This window comes from Onychomys torridus, chromosome 6 (assembly GCF_903995425.1).
Source record: "Onychomys torridus chromosome 6, mOncTor1.1, whole genome shotgun sequence".
In the NCBI taxonomy this organism is placed as follows: Eukaryota; Metazoa; Chordata; class Mammalia; order Rodentia; family Cricetidae; genus Onychomys; species Onychomys torridus.
Genome location: NC_050448.1, coordinates 41,818 through 57,168, shown reverse-complemented (window position 1 = coordinate 57,168; position 15,351 = coordinate 41,818). Strand labels below are relative to the sequence as shown.

At 42.0% G+C, this 15,351-nt stretch overlaps 1 pseudogene; it reads left to right on the top strand.

Moving 5' to 3' along the window:
* Positions 1 to 15,351, top strand: part of LOC118585514 — a 52,847-nt pseudogene that overhangs the window by 16,025 nt on the left and 21,471 nt on the right.

Sequence of the window (15,351 nt, the reverse complement as noted above, 5' to 3'; positions counted from 1 at the left end):
ACCATGACCAAAAGCAACTGAGAGAAAAAGAGTGTTTGTTTGACTTATATTTCCCCACCACAGTCCATCATTGAAGAAAGTCAGTGAAAAACCTGAAGCAGAAAGCACCAAGGAACATGGTTTACTGCCTTGCTCCACGTATTTTGCTCAGCTACCTTCCTTAAGCAACCTTTCCTGGAGAGGCACCACTCACAGTGAACTATGCTCTTCCATATCAATTGTTAATCAAGAAAATACCCCCACAGACTTCCATACAGGGCATTCTGATGGAGGCAGTTCCTCGATTGACCATTCCCTCTTCCCAGATGACTCTAGCTGTGTAAAATTGGAATAAAAAAAAAAAGAACACCATTGTAACACATCTGGCCCATGACAGACACTTGTTTTCTTGTGCCCCTTTGACAAAAATGTTGGAGAAGTAACTACGATTGTAGGCATTGTGGGTCTAATGGGTCTCCTGGTTTATTTCTAAATGTAGAAGAGAAAGAACTAGAAATATAGAATCTCAGCCACAACCAGAGCCCCAGAACCACTATAGAGACAGGGCTACAGTAATGTGTTCTGATGAAGTACCCAGGTAGGCCCAGGTGTTTAAAAGTACCATACTCAATCTGGACAGTAAGAGATAATTCCTTCTCTCTGTGACAAGCTCGGTGATCTTTGAGACATATATCACACCATTAAAGTCCCTGGTGACTTCTTATATTTAGAAGAGTATGCCAACTGCCTATGGCTGAAGTCCCTGTAAGGCATATGTCCACCTCCATGACATCTTTCCTCCTCTGTCACTCACTTACCCACTCACTTGTATGACATATTGTTTGGCTATGTTAAGCTAATTTTACACGCACCAACCTTTTCCCTGAGGTTTTCCCAAAGTGGATAGTGGATATCTCTGTCTCTGTCTCTCTGTCTCTCTCTCTGTCTGTCTCTCTCTGTCTCTGTCTCTCTCTCTGTCTCTCTCTCTCTCTCTCTCTGTCTCTCTCTCTCTCTCTCTCTCTCTCTCTCTCTGTCTCAAATTTTGACTGGCCTGAAACTTGCTCTGTATACCAGAATAGAATATTGCAAAGAACTTCTAAATACCAAAAAGTTATTTCCCATCATTCTAAAGGTTTTGAAATCCAAGAATGAAGTATTGGCATATTCAAGATCTTGTGATCTGGTTCTAAATTATTTTCTTCTCACTTAGTCTTTACATGGTATAAGGAGCAAGGGAACTTTCTGGGGCCTTTACAAAATATAGTGGTTGCTTAATAGAGTTTTGTTGTTGTTGTTGTTGTTGTTGTTTTAAAGATTTATTTATTATGTATACAGTGTTCTGTCTGCATGTATCCCTGCAGGCCAGAAGAGGGCACCAGATCTCATTACAGAGAGTTGTAAGCCACCATGTGGTCGCTGGGAATAGAACTCTGGAAGAGCAGCCAGTGCTCTTAGCTGCTGAGCCATCTCTCTAGCCCTTAATATTTTAATACAGATTTGTTCATGAGAATTATAAGAAAAAGAGATTCTCAGAAGGAACGATAAGTGCATGGGTGTGGGCTTTCCAAAGAAGACTTACAGTAATTAAGTTTTTAAACTACAGCCAAGTATGGGTACAGGCTACTCAAGGGGGCATTGTTTGGATTCTCTTTTATAAAGGTATTATTATCCATAGTCACAACAGCTGCACCCTTATGACATAATTGTTTCCCAAAGCCCCCTCAATCTAATGCTGTCACTGTGGGTGTTAGGATTTGAACACACAAGTTTTGCAGAAGGAGCATAAATGTAGGTCATGAGTTTCACCACCTCAGAAGGGCCTTCCTGGGACTGCTCTGAGTCTCTGTTCTTTGAGTCTTCTTCTGTGTTCCTATTCCTTACAACCCTAGTGCATGGCTCTATCTGAACTTGTCTCAGTTTGTTTTGTTTGTTGTCTTCTTCACTATTGGTGCAGAAATGGAGGAGCCTTGTCTATCTAGTATCCCAGGAACATTGACAAAATGTTGGATAAGACTTGTTTGAAAAGCAGAAATTATAGCTGTCGGGACTGAGTGCCTGCTTTGTACCATACACTTCCTACAGTTATCTTAGCAAATCCAATCACATGTTTTGCTGCTTATTAAGCTATCCCAAATCCTAGCAGCTTAGGCTGACCACTTTAATGAGCTCACTATTCAGTGACTAGCAGTTTGAACTAGGTGCCTGTGGATTCCTACAGGTGTTTGATGTTAGCTAAGAAAATCTTCTAAGGTAAGGGATTACCTGGGCCATGTGGCTCATTATCAAGACATGTGATGTAGTGTTAGTCACAAAGTGGGGGAGGGGTATCACAGGATTCCAAGAGTATTGAGGATCAAACCCAAGTGCCAGAATGGTTTTTGCTGCTTCTAACATCAATTTTGCTAATGTCCTATGAGCCAAAGAAAGTCACATGATCAGGCCTGAGTTATGAAGTGTAAATGAGAGATAGATTTTGTAATTAACCAAAGATATTCTTATTCCCAATGAACATATAAACACACTGAAATCAAAATACCACCCACTACTTGTCCATCTATACTACATAGCTCAGAGATCAAATCTTGTACTATGACAAGATTCCAGTCCCAAGCTCTTTGCTCATTCTTTCCAGCAGAAAGCAGTGGTGGGCTCTGTGGTGAATTGGGGAAAACTTAGAACAGAAAGGCAGAACTTCTAGAGCCATCTTCCAGGCTGGCTCATCCTGTTTTGGGCAAATATTCTATAAACTTGTCTCTTTTATCATAAAAATGATACAGTCATATTTGGAATGCACACACGTACAGAACTTTAATACTGTTCCCATACTGACAATTTTGTAGTGTTTTTGACTTTTGTCTCTAAAAAGTTCTTGGGTTGGCCCAGACCTGGCTGTCACATCTTTCCAGCTTAGAGATTTAAAAAAAAAAAAAAAAGCACAGCGCTTTGTATCATTTGAAACTGTATAGATATGGATGCTCTTTAAGGACCAGGTGTGAAGAACAAAAGCCATGAGTGAATTGTGGACCTCTGTGGCAGACTCAAAGAGGCACCAAGGAACAGAGAATACTTGACAGCATGAAAAGAGCACATTTGTTGTGGTTTGAATTGCAATGTCTCCCATAGGCTCAAACAGTTAGACTTGGTCCCTGCTATTGGTGCTATTTTGGAAGGTTGTGGAAGCTCTAGGAGGTAGAGCCTTCCTGGAGAAAATGGTCACTGGTGGCAGAAGTTGAGGCTTTCTAGTTCGGCCCCACTTCCTGTCTCCTGTCTGCTTCCTGTCTGCAGACATCACGTAGCAGGCACTGCACTCACACTCCTGCTACCTTGACTTCCCACCCGTGATGGGCTATATCACTTCACAGAACATGTGAGCCAAAACAAACCCTGAACCCTCAAGTCACTCATATGAGCGAGAAAGGAAACTAACACAGCATTCTTCTTTGGGAAGCAGGCAAGGAGGAAGAAAGCCTTGGGGTGTTGGTTCTGATCCTAACACCTATCCATTGAATCAGGGACCTGGTTTGCAGTCAAAACTTGAGCCACCTGCCAGGCTCCCAAGGAGGAAGTGTGGAATCAGTGTGGGAAGAATGGAGGCACACGTAGGGACGTGTTGATTACACATTCTCTCTGTCTTTTAATTTAAGAGAAGACCTCTTTTATTTTTCCTTCTAATAATGAAACCATTATGTGCTACAAGGCAAGTAAAAACACGAGTTTTACATAATCAATTCCCAAGAACTTTCAAGATTACATCAAAATGTTTCCTAACCCTTCTACTCACTTTTCCCTTCCATGTCTGGGGAACAAAGGTTAGCCCCAGGCCATCAATTCTGCACTCAAAGAGCACCACCCTTCCTGGCAGGCAAGGTAGGAAACAGCTGGCCTCTGGGGTTAGCAAGTGATTAAGTATTTTTATACTAACTAAAATATTCTGAACTGCCATCCTTTGTGGTTATAAGATACTAGACATTGAATCTTAAGAAACAAATCCAAAAGAGTTACTTTCATTCTTCAAGGGGCCTTATATAGCATGATAAGCATTAAGTTTTCTGGGTTTATTTATAAGTACCCCATGTCCCTTTGATCTTACACCAGCTATTTTAGTCATAAATGTAGACTTTAAGCCTTCTCTGGGTAATCACATGTTCCCAAGTTTCCTGTAGCCAATGTTCCTAACATCATCTATCCATGAAATATTTTCTGGAATCAGTGCCTCTCAAAATATAATCAATAGGACAATGTTAAGTATTATATAGTGGGTTCAGATAAGGTAATTTATTTTACAGCAGTTGAGGTAGCCATAAAATTATGCTGAGTAGGAGTGAAAGAAGTATAGGAACTTTTATCTGTTTCCATAGTATTCCATTAGTTTCATCTCTTCACACATTCCCCAGGGGAATTGTTCTCCATCCTCTCATTATTCTCCTGTGCCCAAATCACCATGAAAATCCTGGTAGCAACAGCAGCAAGACCAAGAAGAGACCCAGAACTAGACATCATTCTGGGGAATAATAGAGTGGAATCTTCCTGTTGGATCTTTGTCATACAGCAAGGAGCTCAACAGGACTCTGCCATATAACAAGCCATTGACTCTACGTTCCTGTGCTGATCCTGGCAGATGCATGGGTCCTGCCAGCTACCCTTCCAATTTACAGCTGCTTGATTTAAAGAAGTCACTTCTCTTGCCTCACTTTGTAGTCACTATGAATATCAAATATGATAACAGTTACCATGTGGCTGGCACCCTACTAGCAGCAGGTAGTAAGAATTTCATTACAGTATCACATTTTATAACATCATTGACCTTGCTGGGAATCTCAGTTTATCAGTTTGCACATTCCTGCTGAAAGTTCAGCTCTAGAGAAGATGAAGCTGATGGCATCATCCAGAAGCAGGCAGTGTGACCTTTTCCATTTGTTGCTCACTGAGATTCCTGAAAACATTTAGCACCATCTTCCTTAAAGTTTGGCATATTTTCCATATCAATAGCACCTTTCTCCTGAGAACCTTAAATATTCTGACTATATTTTCATTCCAAAACCTTCATGGACATTAGAGTAAGGCTGTGTCAGATGGTGCCTGCTCCTTGCTTAGGAAATGCAGATTCAAAACCAGAGCCAAGTCACCTTTTTTTGAATCAAACACACCTCCTCCTGTCCATGCTTCCAGCATCTCCTCTATCTATGCAGGAGGAGTTCATCACTCTTGCTTTTTGCTTTCAAATCCCAGAGTATTCATAGCCATGGTTCTCCATGGGAGCTCAGAGTTCCTCCACTCCACAGAAGCACCAAAGGAGATCCTCAGGGACCAGGCAAAAGCAGAAGCTTGCTTCAGAAATGAACCCACAAGTTCAGGGTCCATACATCCAGCATCCTTTAAATCAGGTCTCATTGGCCATGGTTAGCAGGGGACAGAAAGCACAAGGGTATTTTACACTGGTGAGCCTCTTAATCCTTCCCAGTGAAAGAAGCAGCAGATCAGGGCAGTGTTAACTGATGGAATCACTGAAAGAAATCTCTGGAAGTCCAGGGTGAAATGCACTGAACAGAGGCAGGTATGTCTATTCCCTTTTTTGTTTGGAAGCTTAGAAATGCATGGTATTGATTTCTTGGTAATTGCCCCAATAAAGCAGCACTCTGACCAGGAGACTGCTGATTATGTGCGTAACTCTTGCTTAGCAGGGGAAAGCACTGAAATGGGCTTTTGCTGTGTCTTTAGCACAGGCTTTATACACCAGACACGTGATGTTCTGATGTCTTTGAAGTAGAATTCTCATGATTGATTGTCAAACCTTCTTGCTGCCTTATTCCTGTTGGAGACACCTTTGTTGTTCTTTCTCTGGACTTTGTGTGGCTCCTCTGTCCCCTCAGCTCTTCACAATAGCCCTGCAAAGTTGTTTTGTGTTTTTCTTTCTGTTGGGTCTGGGTTTTGATTTAAGTTTATTTGTTTGTTTGGGTTTTTTTTTTTTTTTGAGATGGCATCTCACAGTAGAGTCCATAGCCTAGCCTTGACCTTACAGCAGTTCCCTTGCCTTAGGCTCCGAATTGAGGCATGCTTAGCCACCAGGCTCAACTTAGCTTTGCAAAGTTGCTCAGGGCTCCCAGGAGCAGGAACTGCTGAAAACTGAAGATGGCACCACCCTGGTACCCCACATACACCTGAGTTTCCATTGTCCCTGTGTTTTTTCTGTTCTTTTCACCAAACACTAATTTCATTATTTTCTCACCCACTCCAAGACCCCATTAAGTTATGTGTCTTTCTGCCTGTCTGTCTATCTATCTATCTATCTATCTATCTATCTATCTATCTATCTATCTATCTATCTATGTATCTATCTATGTATCTATCTATGTATCTATCTATGTATCTATGTATCTATGTATCTATGTATCTATCTATGTATCTATGTATCTATCTATCTATCTACCTGTCTATCTATCTATCATCTGTGTATATCTATGTATATAAATATATATAAAGTCAATAAGTTCACAAATCAAACCTGGAGCCTGAGTTTCTTCAACAGGAAGTTGCACAAGAGTGCTGAGAGAATTCTGGAAGGTGCTTAGCACACCAGAATGCATCAATAATTGTAGTTATTTCTCATTTTAATGCTTGTTTTAGTGTTCCTTGGGACCAAGCTTCTGGGGATAGTTAGTGTTTTAGGAGACTCACAAGCTTTTTTAAACCTTTGCTGAGAAAGAACATGAATTTGGACTAGAAGAGTTCAGATGTTATACTATAGTACCACACATACTCAGCCCATTCATTTTACAATGTGTATTCTGTCTTGCTATGACAAAATACTTGAGGCTAAGTACTTACAAAGAAAAGAAATCCATTTACTTCACAGTATTAGAAACTGTAAATCCAAAATGTAGGAGCCTGTTCAGACTCTGATGAACTGGGTGTTTGACAAGGGGAACAGAAATACATGTGATTGTTGGGAACCAAAGGCCCTCCTTTGCTGTCAAAACATGACAAAGAATCAAGATGTAAAACATAGAATCAATAATATCTGTCTGTCTGTCTGTCTCTCTCTCTCTCTTCTTGTTCTTTTTTTGGGGGGGATTGGTTTTTGTGACAAAGTATCTCTCTGTTTTGTCCTAGAACTCACCATGTAGACCAAACTTGCTTTGAACTCACAGAGATCCACTTGCCTCTGCCTTTCAAGTGCTAGAATAAAAGGTGTGCTCCATTATGCCCTCCTTTACCTGTGTCTTAAATGAAAGGCACTGGACTTCCAAAAGAAAGCAAGACCTCTGGTGAGAAAGGAAACCAAGGGAGTAATTTTTTAATAGTTTTAATTTTTAATTAAGTAATTTAATAACTCCCACACTCGTAGGAATTACTGAGATCCCAGGAAAACTACTCTCATCCCTTCTAAGTGTAGCACCCCAAATGACTGAGCTACCTTCCCCTAAGACCAATCTCTTAAAAGTCTCAACAACACTGCACAGAGGACTTGGTTTCCAACACATGAACCCTGGGGGAAAAGCCAGCCAAACCATAGCACCTTTGAGGATGAATATGAAGCCTGGAGTGGGTGGGGATGAATTTGTGGCTTAAAATGGGAAATATGTCATACAATCAGCTGCAAACAGAGGAAGACTAGAATCAACAAGGTGTGTCTATTTCACTGGTAAGAAATTCAGTTATATTTAGTCAAGATTTGGATTTGCAGCTGATTGACCAGGACATGTTAGAAACAGAGGCTCAAAAGTGGCATGCTGATACTGCTTTCTTCCCCTCTCTTCCAGACTGCAGATGCTAGAGGCCATCTGTAAGCACTGGGAGGGGCCCATCAGCTTGGCCCTCTACCTGTCCAATGAGGAAGCCCAGCAGTTCCTCTGCTATGCCCAGGGATCTGAGGTGCTCATGAGCCGCCACAATGTGGGCTACCACATTGTGTACAAGGAACGGTCGGTTCTATCCTGTCAACCTCCTATGCAACGTGGCTATGAAGCACATCAGCACACCCTACATGTTCCTATCTGACATTGACTTCCTGCCCATGTATGGACTCTATGAGTACCTCAGGTAAGGACCCCAGTGGACCTGGCTACTCTGTCCACTCTTTAGGCTGGTAGCCACATAGGATAATGAAGAGCTAGACCTGAAGATCCTCAAGACCATTGTTTAGTTTGCCACTTAGCTTTTATAAGTAAGGCAACTGCAACCCCAAAAGGGGCCAGGGGACTGCCCATAGATTGTTCTTGCCTACAGGTTTGGAAGGTACATACAAAGTTCTATTATACCATGCATAGACTGGACCTGAGTTTCCATTGTGGCATGTTAATTTGGTCTAGAAAGATCCCCTTTTGCTTAAAAAGCCTGCCTCTCTTCCAGTTTTGCAGCAAACAGTCTCCCTGTAACCATTGTCTGCTCTTTAAAACAAATCTAAATAATAATGATGCCTAATATGTATTGAAGTACTTGACGTGTACCAGAAAGTGATTGACGGATAAGAACTCATTCTGTTTCCTCCTCTCATAGTCCTTGCCAAAGATCATATTGTTATTTTCATTTTACAGATGGGAAACTGCAGAACAAGATTGGAAGATGCTGGCCTATCTTGCATAGCTAGACCAGAGGGAACTGGGGAGTCAGCAACAGAGTTCACCTAATCTCAGAACCATATGAATCTCCTCCAGTGTCCTTTTCCACTTATCCCTACATGGCAGGGCAGAAAGGAGTACATTGGTACAAGGCTGGGTGGCTCTATAGGAATTACACTTATTGCAGCACCATAAACAGTATGAATTGGAAGGGACTGTAGAATCCATACAGCTTGAAATTGGCCCCACAACATTGTTAAAAGGTCCTTTTCCAACTGTCATTTGTCAGCGTGGATTTCCTCTGTATCTAAGATAGTGCCTGCTGGGATCCACATATTCCTAAAGATGGTTTATACATCTTATCCTTTCAAGATGTACATACTAAGCCTCAAAAGCATGTGAGGCTGCCTGGTGTTACATCATAGGCCAATAAGGCTTGGAGAGGCAAAATAGCAGGCTTGAGTCTGGAGAACTTGGAGCCACAGAACTTGAAGCAATATCTGACAGGCCCCTCTCTCAGACCTTACCTAACTGCTCTGGGGTTTCTGGCTGCCCCACGATATGATCTCTAGAGATCAACACACATACCCTTTCCTTCCCTCTCACTTTTTCCTCCCTCCCTTCCTCCCTCTCCAGCAAGGGAAGACATCCTACATTATCTATTAAACCTCTGGTTCATTAGAGTTTCATTTCAAGGTGTTGTTTAAGATAGCATGACATCAGTCCTTTCCTGGTAAGCAAGGAAGGACCCCATCAGCAATCAGGGAACCAGAGTGACTGACCCCAAGCAATATAACCTTCCACCACAGAAGTGGATGGAGCTGTGATGCAAAGCCCTGTTAGTGAATTAGGGCTCCTGACTCTGCCAGACTTCATTCATTGATTTTTCTCCAGGTCTAGCTCCAGCTGGGTGACAAAATTCCAGTATGTAGTACAAGGCACACCCCATCCCATGTGATCAGAAGAAATTCTCAGCTCTGCCTGGTCCCTGTCACCTTGGGAATTTTGACAGTTAGCAAGATGCTAGGCTACATACTGGAGAAATAGCTAGATAGTTAGGGCCATCCTCAGCTTAGACTGAGAAGAGAGAGGCTGGAGGACTGTGCTCTGCCTATCCTTCACCTTCTGGGATTGTCCTAAGAAGACCCAAGGGATCTTTAACCACAATAAATTGAAAGTAAACTGGCCCTACCCTTGTCTCAGTGGCCCAATTCCCAACTGATAGCAGCATGTTTTACAATAAAGCACATAGGAATAGGTGTTTATGTTTCCTTCCTATGTGTCATTGGACAAAGACTTAAAATTTCTGATGGAGACCATACTCAGTGCTAGGCAGTTTGTGTTACCACCAGCTGTTTTACTTAGTTCAAGGGTCACCATATGAATCTCATCAGGAATTTAGGGATATTGCAGATTTCCCCTCAAATTCCATCACTCACTTTACAGACTTTGTCCAGGAAGGGTACTATTCAAAAGACTCCATAGAGCCATTTCCCCAGGTATGGAATTATCTCTCTATTGGAACAGGATTGGAATTACTAGCTTTTTATGTTTTTCCAGAGGATCTGAATTTTCATGTATTTTAATATTAGCAAATAATTGGGAGCTGGAGAAATGGCTCAGCAGTTAAGAGCATTTTTTGCGCTTTCAGAAGACCCAGGTTCAGTTCCCAGTACCCACATGGTAGTTCACAGCCATCTATTACTCCAGAAGCTGGCCTTCTCTTAAACCCAAGGTACATTGGAGAGCAATATGCTATTACTAGTTTAAGATGAGATTAAGGGTGCTATTTGATGAAATATCTGTGGTGTCCAAGAAGACCCTGACAGAAAACCACTTTTCACATGTAAATCAAACAAAAATGTTTTATACAAACTCTCTTAACCTTCAGATAATAATACCACAAATACAACACACTGGAAGACCTGCCAGCTAAGTTGAATATTTCTACAAGTGACTAAACTTAGGTTCCAGGGAAATGAAGGAATGGTGTCAGAGAGAAGATAAAGTGGCCTTCCCTTCCATTCACACAGTTTGCTCATTAGATAGCAAGAGCCAGGTCACCCTTGCACCCCAAACTCCTGCTCATGTCACACTTCTGGAGGTCTTTCTTCAGCTAAAAAAAAAAGTTCAGCATTGCGCAGCTTAATTGGAAAATAATGAAGTCAGGTCTATGCATAGGTAGAGCTGCAGTTTCACCAAAGTCTCTTCTAGCCCTTACCTGTGTCTGGTAAAGCAGCTGTTAGAGACACAGTTTTCACTCTTGATTGCAGAACTGTTAAATAAGGTCAAGGGTATAGTGGATAGCCATCCCAGCATTGGCCTGGAAGTTCCAACCCCCACTGAGGCTTCGGTAATGGTCACGCCCACAAGGCCGGGCAGAGGAGGAAGCAGAAGACCAAGGATCAAGAGGAGGTCTCTCTCTTGGTTCCGGGACCCTGGACGCTGGAGGTAGACGGAGCAGAGTTCTCCAGAGAACACCACCTGACTGCGCTATACCTTTGCCGGACCCTGCAACCTACCCCTTCATTTGTAAGAATTGCAGGAGCTGAGAGTACATCAGGTAGATGTGGGTGGGCATAGAAGACCTCAAAAAGAGCTGATAGCTGAGATTAGGTTTAAAGGTCAGTGGAGCTAATGGCAGGAGATGTCAGGATACCTAGGACTCGAGAGCAGCAGCTGGTATGGCTGATGGATTGGAGGTCAGAGGTGATAGAGGGTGAGATATCCAACTGTTTTACAACCAGGACTGTTCATACCATGGGACTGGAGAGGTTTCCATCATTAGTCACCTGCAAGATTCTCATTGATGATCATTACCTACAAGCCATTGCTGATCAATACCTACAAGGTATTTATTTCCATTACCTTCACTGTATTTACATTCTAGGGAACAAACATGGTATCCTGGCTGACATTATCTACCTTGTAGCATATGGGAGTAAATAGTCAGTGTAATTCCACTCTTTCTAAGGGGACATATAACTGCCTTCTTTCACATTTTCTCTGGTGTGTAGTAGAGAGAGTGTAGAAATATGAATGGGGTAGGAGGTACCAAGTGAGTCATACTAGGTGTCTGCTAAGAGACCTTAACTAAGAGGCATTTCCTTGGGTCCATACATCCATTTAATTCTAATATATCTATAATATTTAACATTTATTGAGCACTTCCTGTGTGCCAAGCACTGTCACAATCCCCCTGTATATGTTTTAGCAGAACAGTACCACCATTCATTTTACTAATGAGGGTACTCAGGCTAAATCTCCCATCTCAAGGCTCAGCGTTGTTACCTGTGTACCTGGTTCCCTATGAGCCTTTCCAGAAGTGCTCTCTGTTTGGCCTGTTGATTGATCCAGATGCTGATGGCCCCATGTCCAAATTAATCACTGTGACCAGCCTGCACATAGAGGTCTATTCATTGAGGGCTAATTGACCTTTGTCTGAGGACACCCATTCAATTCTTACAAAACCTTACAGAATACACACTAAGTGCAGATCCTACTAAACCTTGGGGCCCCAGGGCTTACTTAAGAGTGCCAGCTAGTGAATATCTAGGTTGGATCTGAATTCAGGGCACCTGCAACAGAACTATGCTTCTGGTAGACACTGCTTTAACTCACAACCCACATTTTAACTCAGTGCCCACATGTGGCAAGCTTTCTATGATCTGTAGCCATTGCTGTTAACACTGAAAGATGATGAACATTCACTTGAGATGTTGAGGATTTTAAGAGATGATAGAGAAAAGAGGCCACAGGGCAGAGCCAGGCTCATGGTCAGTAAGCTGTAGCTATCATCATCATCATCATCGGCATTGTCGTTATCATTGTCATTAAGATTTACTCTCCAAAGCTCATTCTTACATGCTCTTTCTCACATACTCTTCTTTGACTGACAGGCCCTCACTCTGGGTATGTTATCAGTTAAAATTCACCCATCTTGCTGGGGCTTGGGAGAGCCTCCTGCTGGTGATGATCTTGGTTGTCTGACATCATCCCTCATGGGTTTGTTTTGTGGCTTTGACTGTCTGGTACCATTCTTTATGGCTCTGTCTTGTGGCTATCCTCTCACCCTCTGTATCTCTCTGCCTCCCTCCCTCCTCCTGCTCTAGAGCTCTGTGCTTATATCTGCTCATTTAAGCTCTGTGCCCAATGTCCATGTATCTGGCTTCATTCATATGTACTAGTTGTAGAATATGTTGTCTTAGTCCTCTTAATACCCACATACATACATAAAGCATCAATTGTTATAAAGATATAGAAACAAAATCCAAGAGAACTAAGAAAATTACCATGATTATGCAATTACAGAAGTGCTGGAGTTGAGATAGAGTAAGTAATTCTTGTCTCACAGTTCAGCTTCCCTTTAAACTCAGATCCCATGGGAGGTGTCAGACCACTTTGTTGAAAACCTTGTTAGTTGTCTCTTCTTAAAACAGAAGAATAAATGGCCATGCTCCCCTACTGTAAACATAGCTGGAATGAAAAATCAACTGCCCTCATGTGCTGGTCATAGTCTCCCTAGCATATTCTAGAATCCAATACTGTTGATTTTATTTGCACCCTACATAACAGCCCCACCATGCATTGATAGTATTGGCTTATTCCCACAACAGCTTGAAGTCAGGCCCCACCCAGACAGACAGAAAGACCCAGATAGATGATAACCCTCAAAACCAGTGTTTTCTGATCAAAATGCAACAGTGATTTCTCATTTTTCTGGACCTCCAAGATACATTGATTTCCTGACTTTATTTTCACAAAGAGAACACCAAGCTGGGTTTGTGATAGATGTCTATACCCATAGCCTTGGGAGGAAAAATCCCCCCCTTTTTTTGAGGGGTGTGCTGAGTGAGTAGAATGCTTAAAAATAGGGTGTGGAATTAGATAGTTAATCCTTTGCTGGAAACTGGAAAGTAGCTTGAATCCTACTTTCAGATAATTTTTGACTAGTGTGACTCCTAGAGAAGTCTAATTGGAAAACATGGATCTTCTCTCCTAGCTCCTAACCATCCATTAGGAAAAGGGCTAGCTGCTGATTCTTTCTTACAAACCATATGTCTTAGTTGCTTTCTGTTGCTGTGATAAACACCAAAAGCAACTCAGCAGACAGAAGAGGTCCTTCAGCTTAGAGCTTATAGTTCTTTATGAAAGGAAGTCAGAACAGGAGTTCAAGACAAAAACCTGGAGACAGGAAGGCATGGAGGAATGCTCCTTATTGGCTTGCTCCCAGGCTCATATCCAGCTACCTTCTTACACCTCCCAGAACCACCTGACCAGAGATAGGAACACCCACAGTAACCTGTACCCTCCCATATCAATCATCAGTTAAGAAAGTGGCCCATAGACATGCTCACAAGCCATTCTGATGGAGGCAAGTCCCCAATTGAGGTCCCTTTCCATATTGTCTACATTTGTTTCAAGTTGACTAGCCAACATAACATATAAATTAATTTTCATAGCTTATAATCACTTAAGATGAAAGTTAACATCAGTTACCTACCCTTAGCCAGTTCTCTGGCCTCTCAGGATGCCCGTCTCACATCTATCCTCTAGCATTCACTCAGGATGAACATGAGGGGACAGTCTAACCTCCTAAATGCAGTCTAACCCTGCCGTTGTGTTGGTTCTGTGCAATTCCAAGGAGATACCATATAAATAGCCATTGTCCTCATACCAACCCCATCACTGGTAGCTGCTTCCTGTCTTATTGTAGTTGTCAGCTGTCAAGGAGAAGTCCACCTCTACATTCCCAAACCCAGTGGACATCCCCAGGTCTCATCTTACCTGGCTTCTCAGCAGGATTTTCTTGTTGATGGTGCCTCACTAATGAATTTTTTTCCTATTGGTTATAGAAATACAGCTATTCCTTCATAGAGAGATATCAATGCCATTAGGGTTCAAACCCTAGAAGATACTAAAATCACTGGGTGGATACTGCATCAGCAATAACATCAAATTCACATATAGCCTATGCACATGCTTTGATGTACATTACATAGTTTCTGATTGCTCCATATGTAGTAAAATATAAATGATCTTTAAATGGTAGTTGTGATAGACTGTACATCATAGAATCCTAGTTACTCTTAAGTCTTCTTGGTCTCTCCCTGAAGATTAATATTGACATTCAGTCTCTGACAAGTACTTTTAAAGCACTTCTCATGCATAAAGTCATGTCATCTTTACAAACACCTTAAAAGATGAACACTGTCATTGCTCTCCCCATCTCACAAATACAGAACGTATAGAATAAACAGGTTGAACGATTAAGCAGAATACCAGCTAAGCACCAGGGTCTACAGCCCCATCTTCACAATTAGGACTAAGAGTGCAATAATAGGTACCCTCCACCCATAATCTCATGCTGTTTCTCTGGTTACAGGAACACCTGATTCCAAGGCAGAGGGTGGAGAGAAAAGGTGAACAAAGAGAAATGTGTATTTGTTAGTATGAGATCAGTTGCTAGGGTCTGGAAATTCTAAATACTGGGACATCTATCAAGTTAGCAGTCACCATGTCCACTATCCCCGGGACTTGCATTAAGCTTCATGAGAGCATAGGTACATGGTGAACATAGGAAGCCTTACCACATTTCCTTCTCTTCTTACCACTTCTAGGTTGTTAGGAGCATTTTAGGGTAGAGGCTATTTGCTTACTCCAGTGAGTTTAGAGGAAGGACTGAGGAGAAAATGAGACACAACAGTAGAACCAGGGGAAGTTGGAAAGGCAGATAAATTGACTGTCACAAATACCCAAGATGTTTTTGATATAGAGAAGGATGCCAAGGGCTGGCTGGAAACCAAGAGGTTAA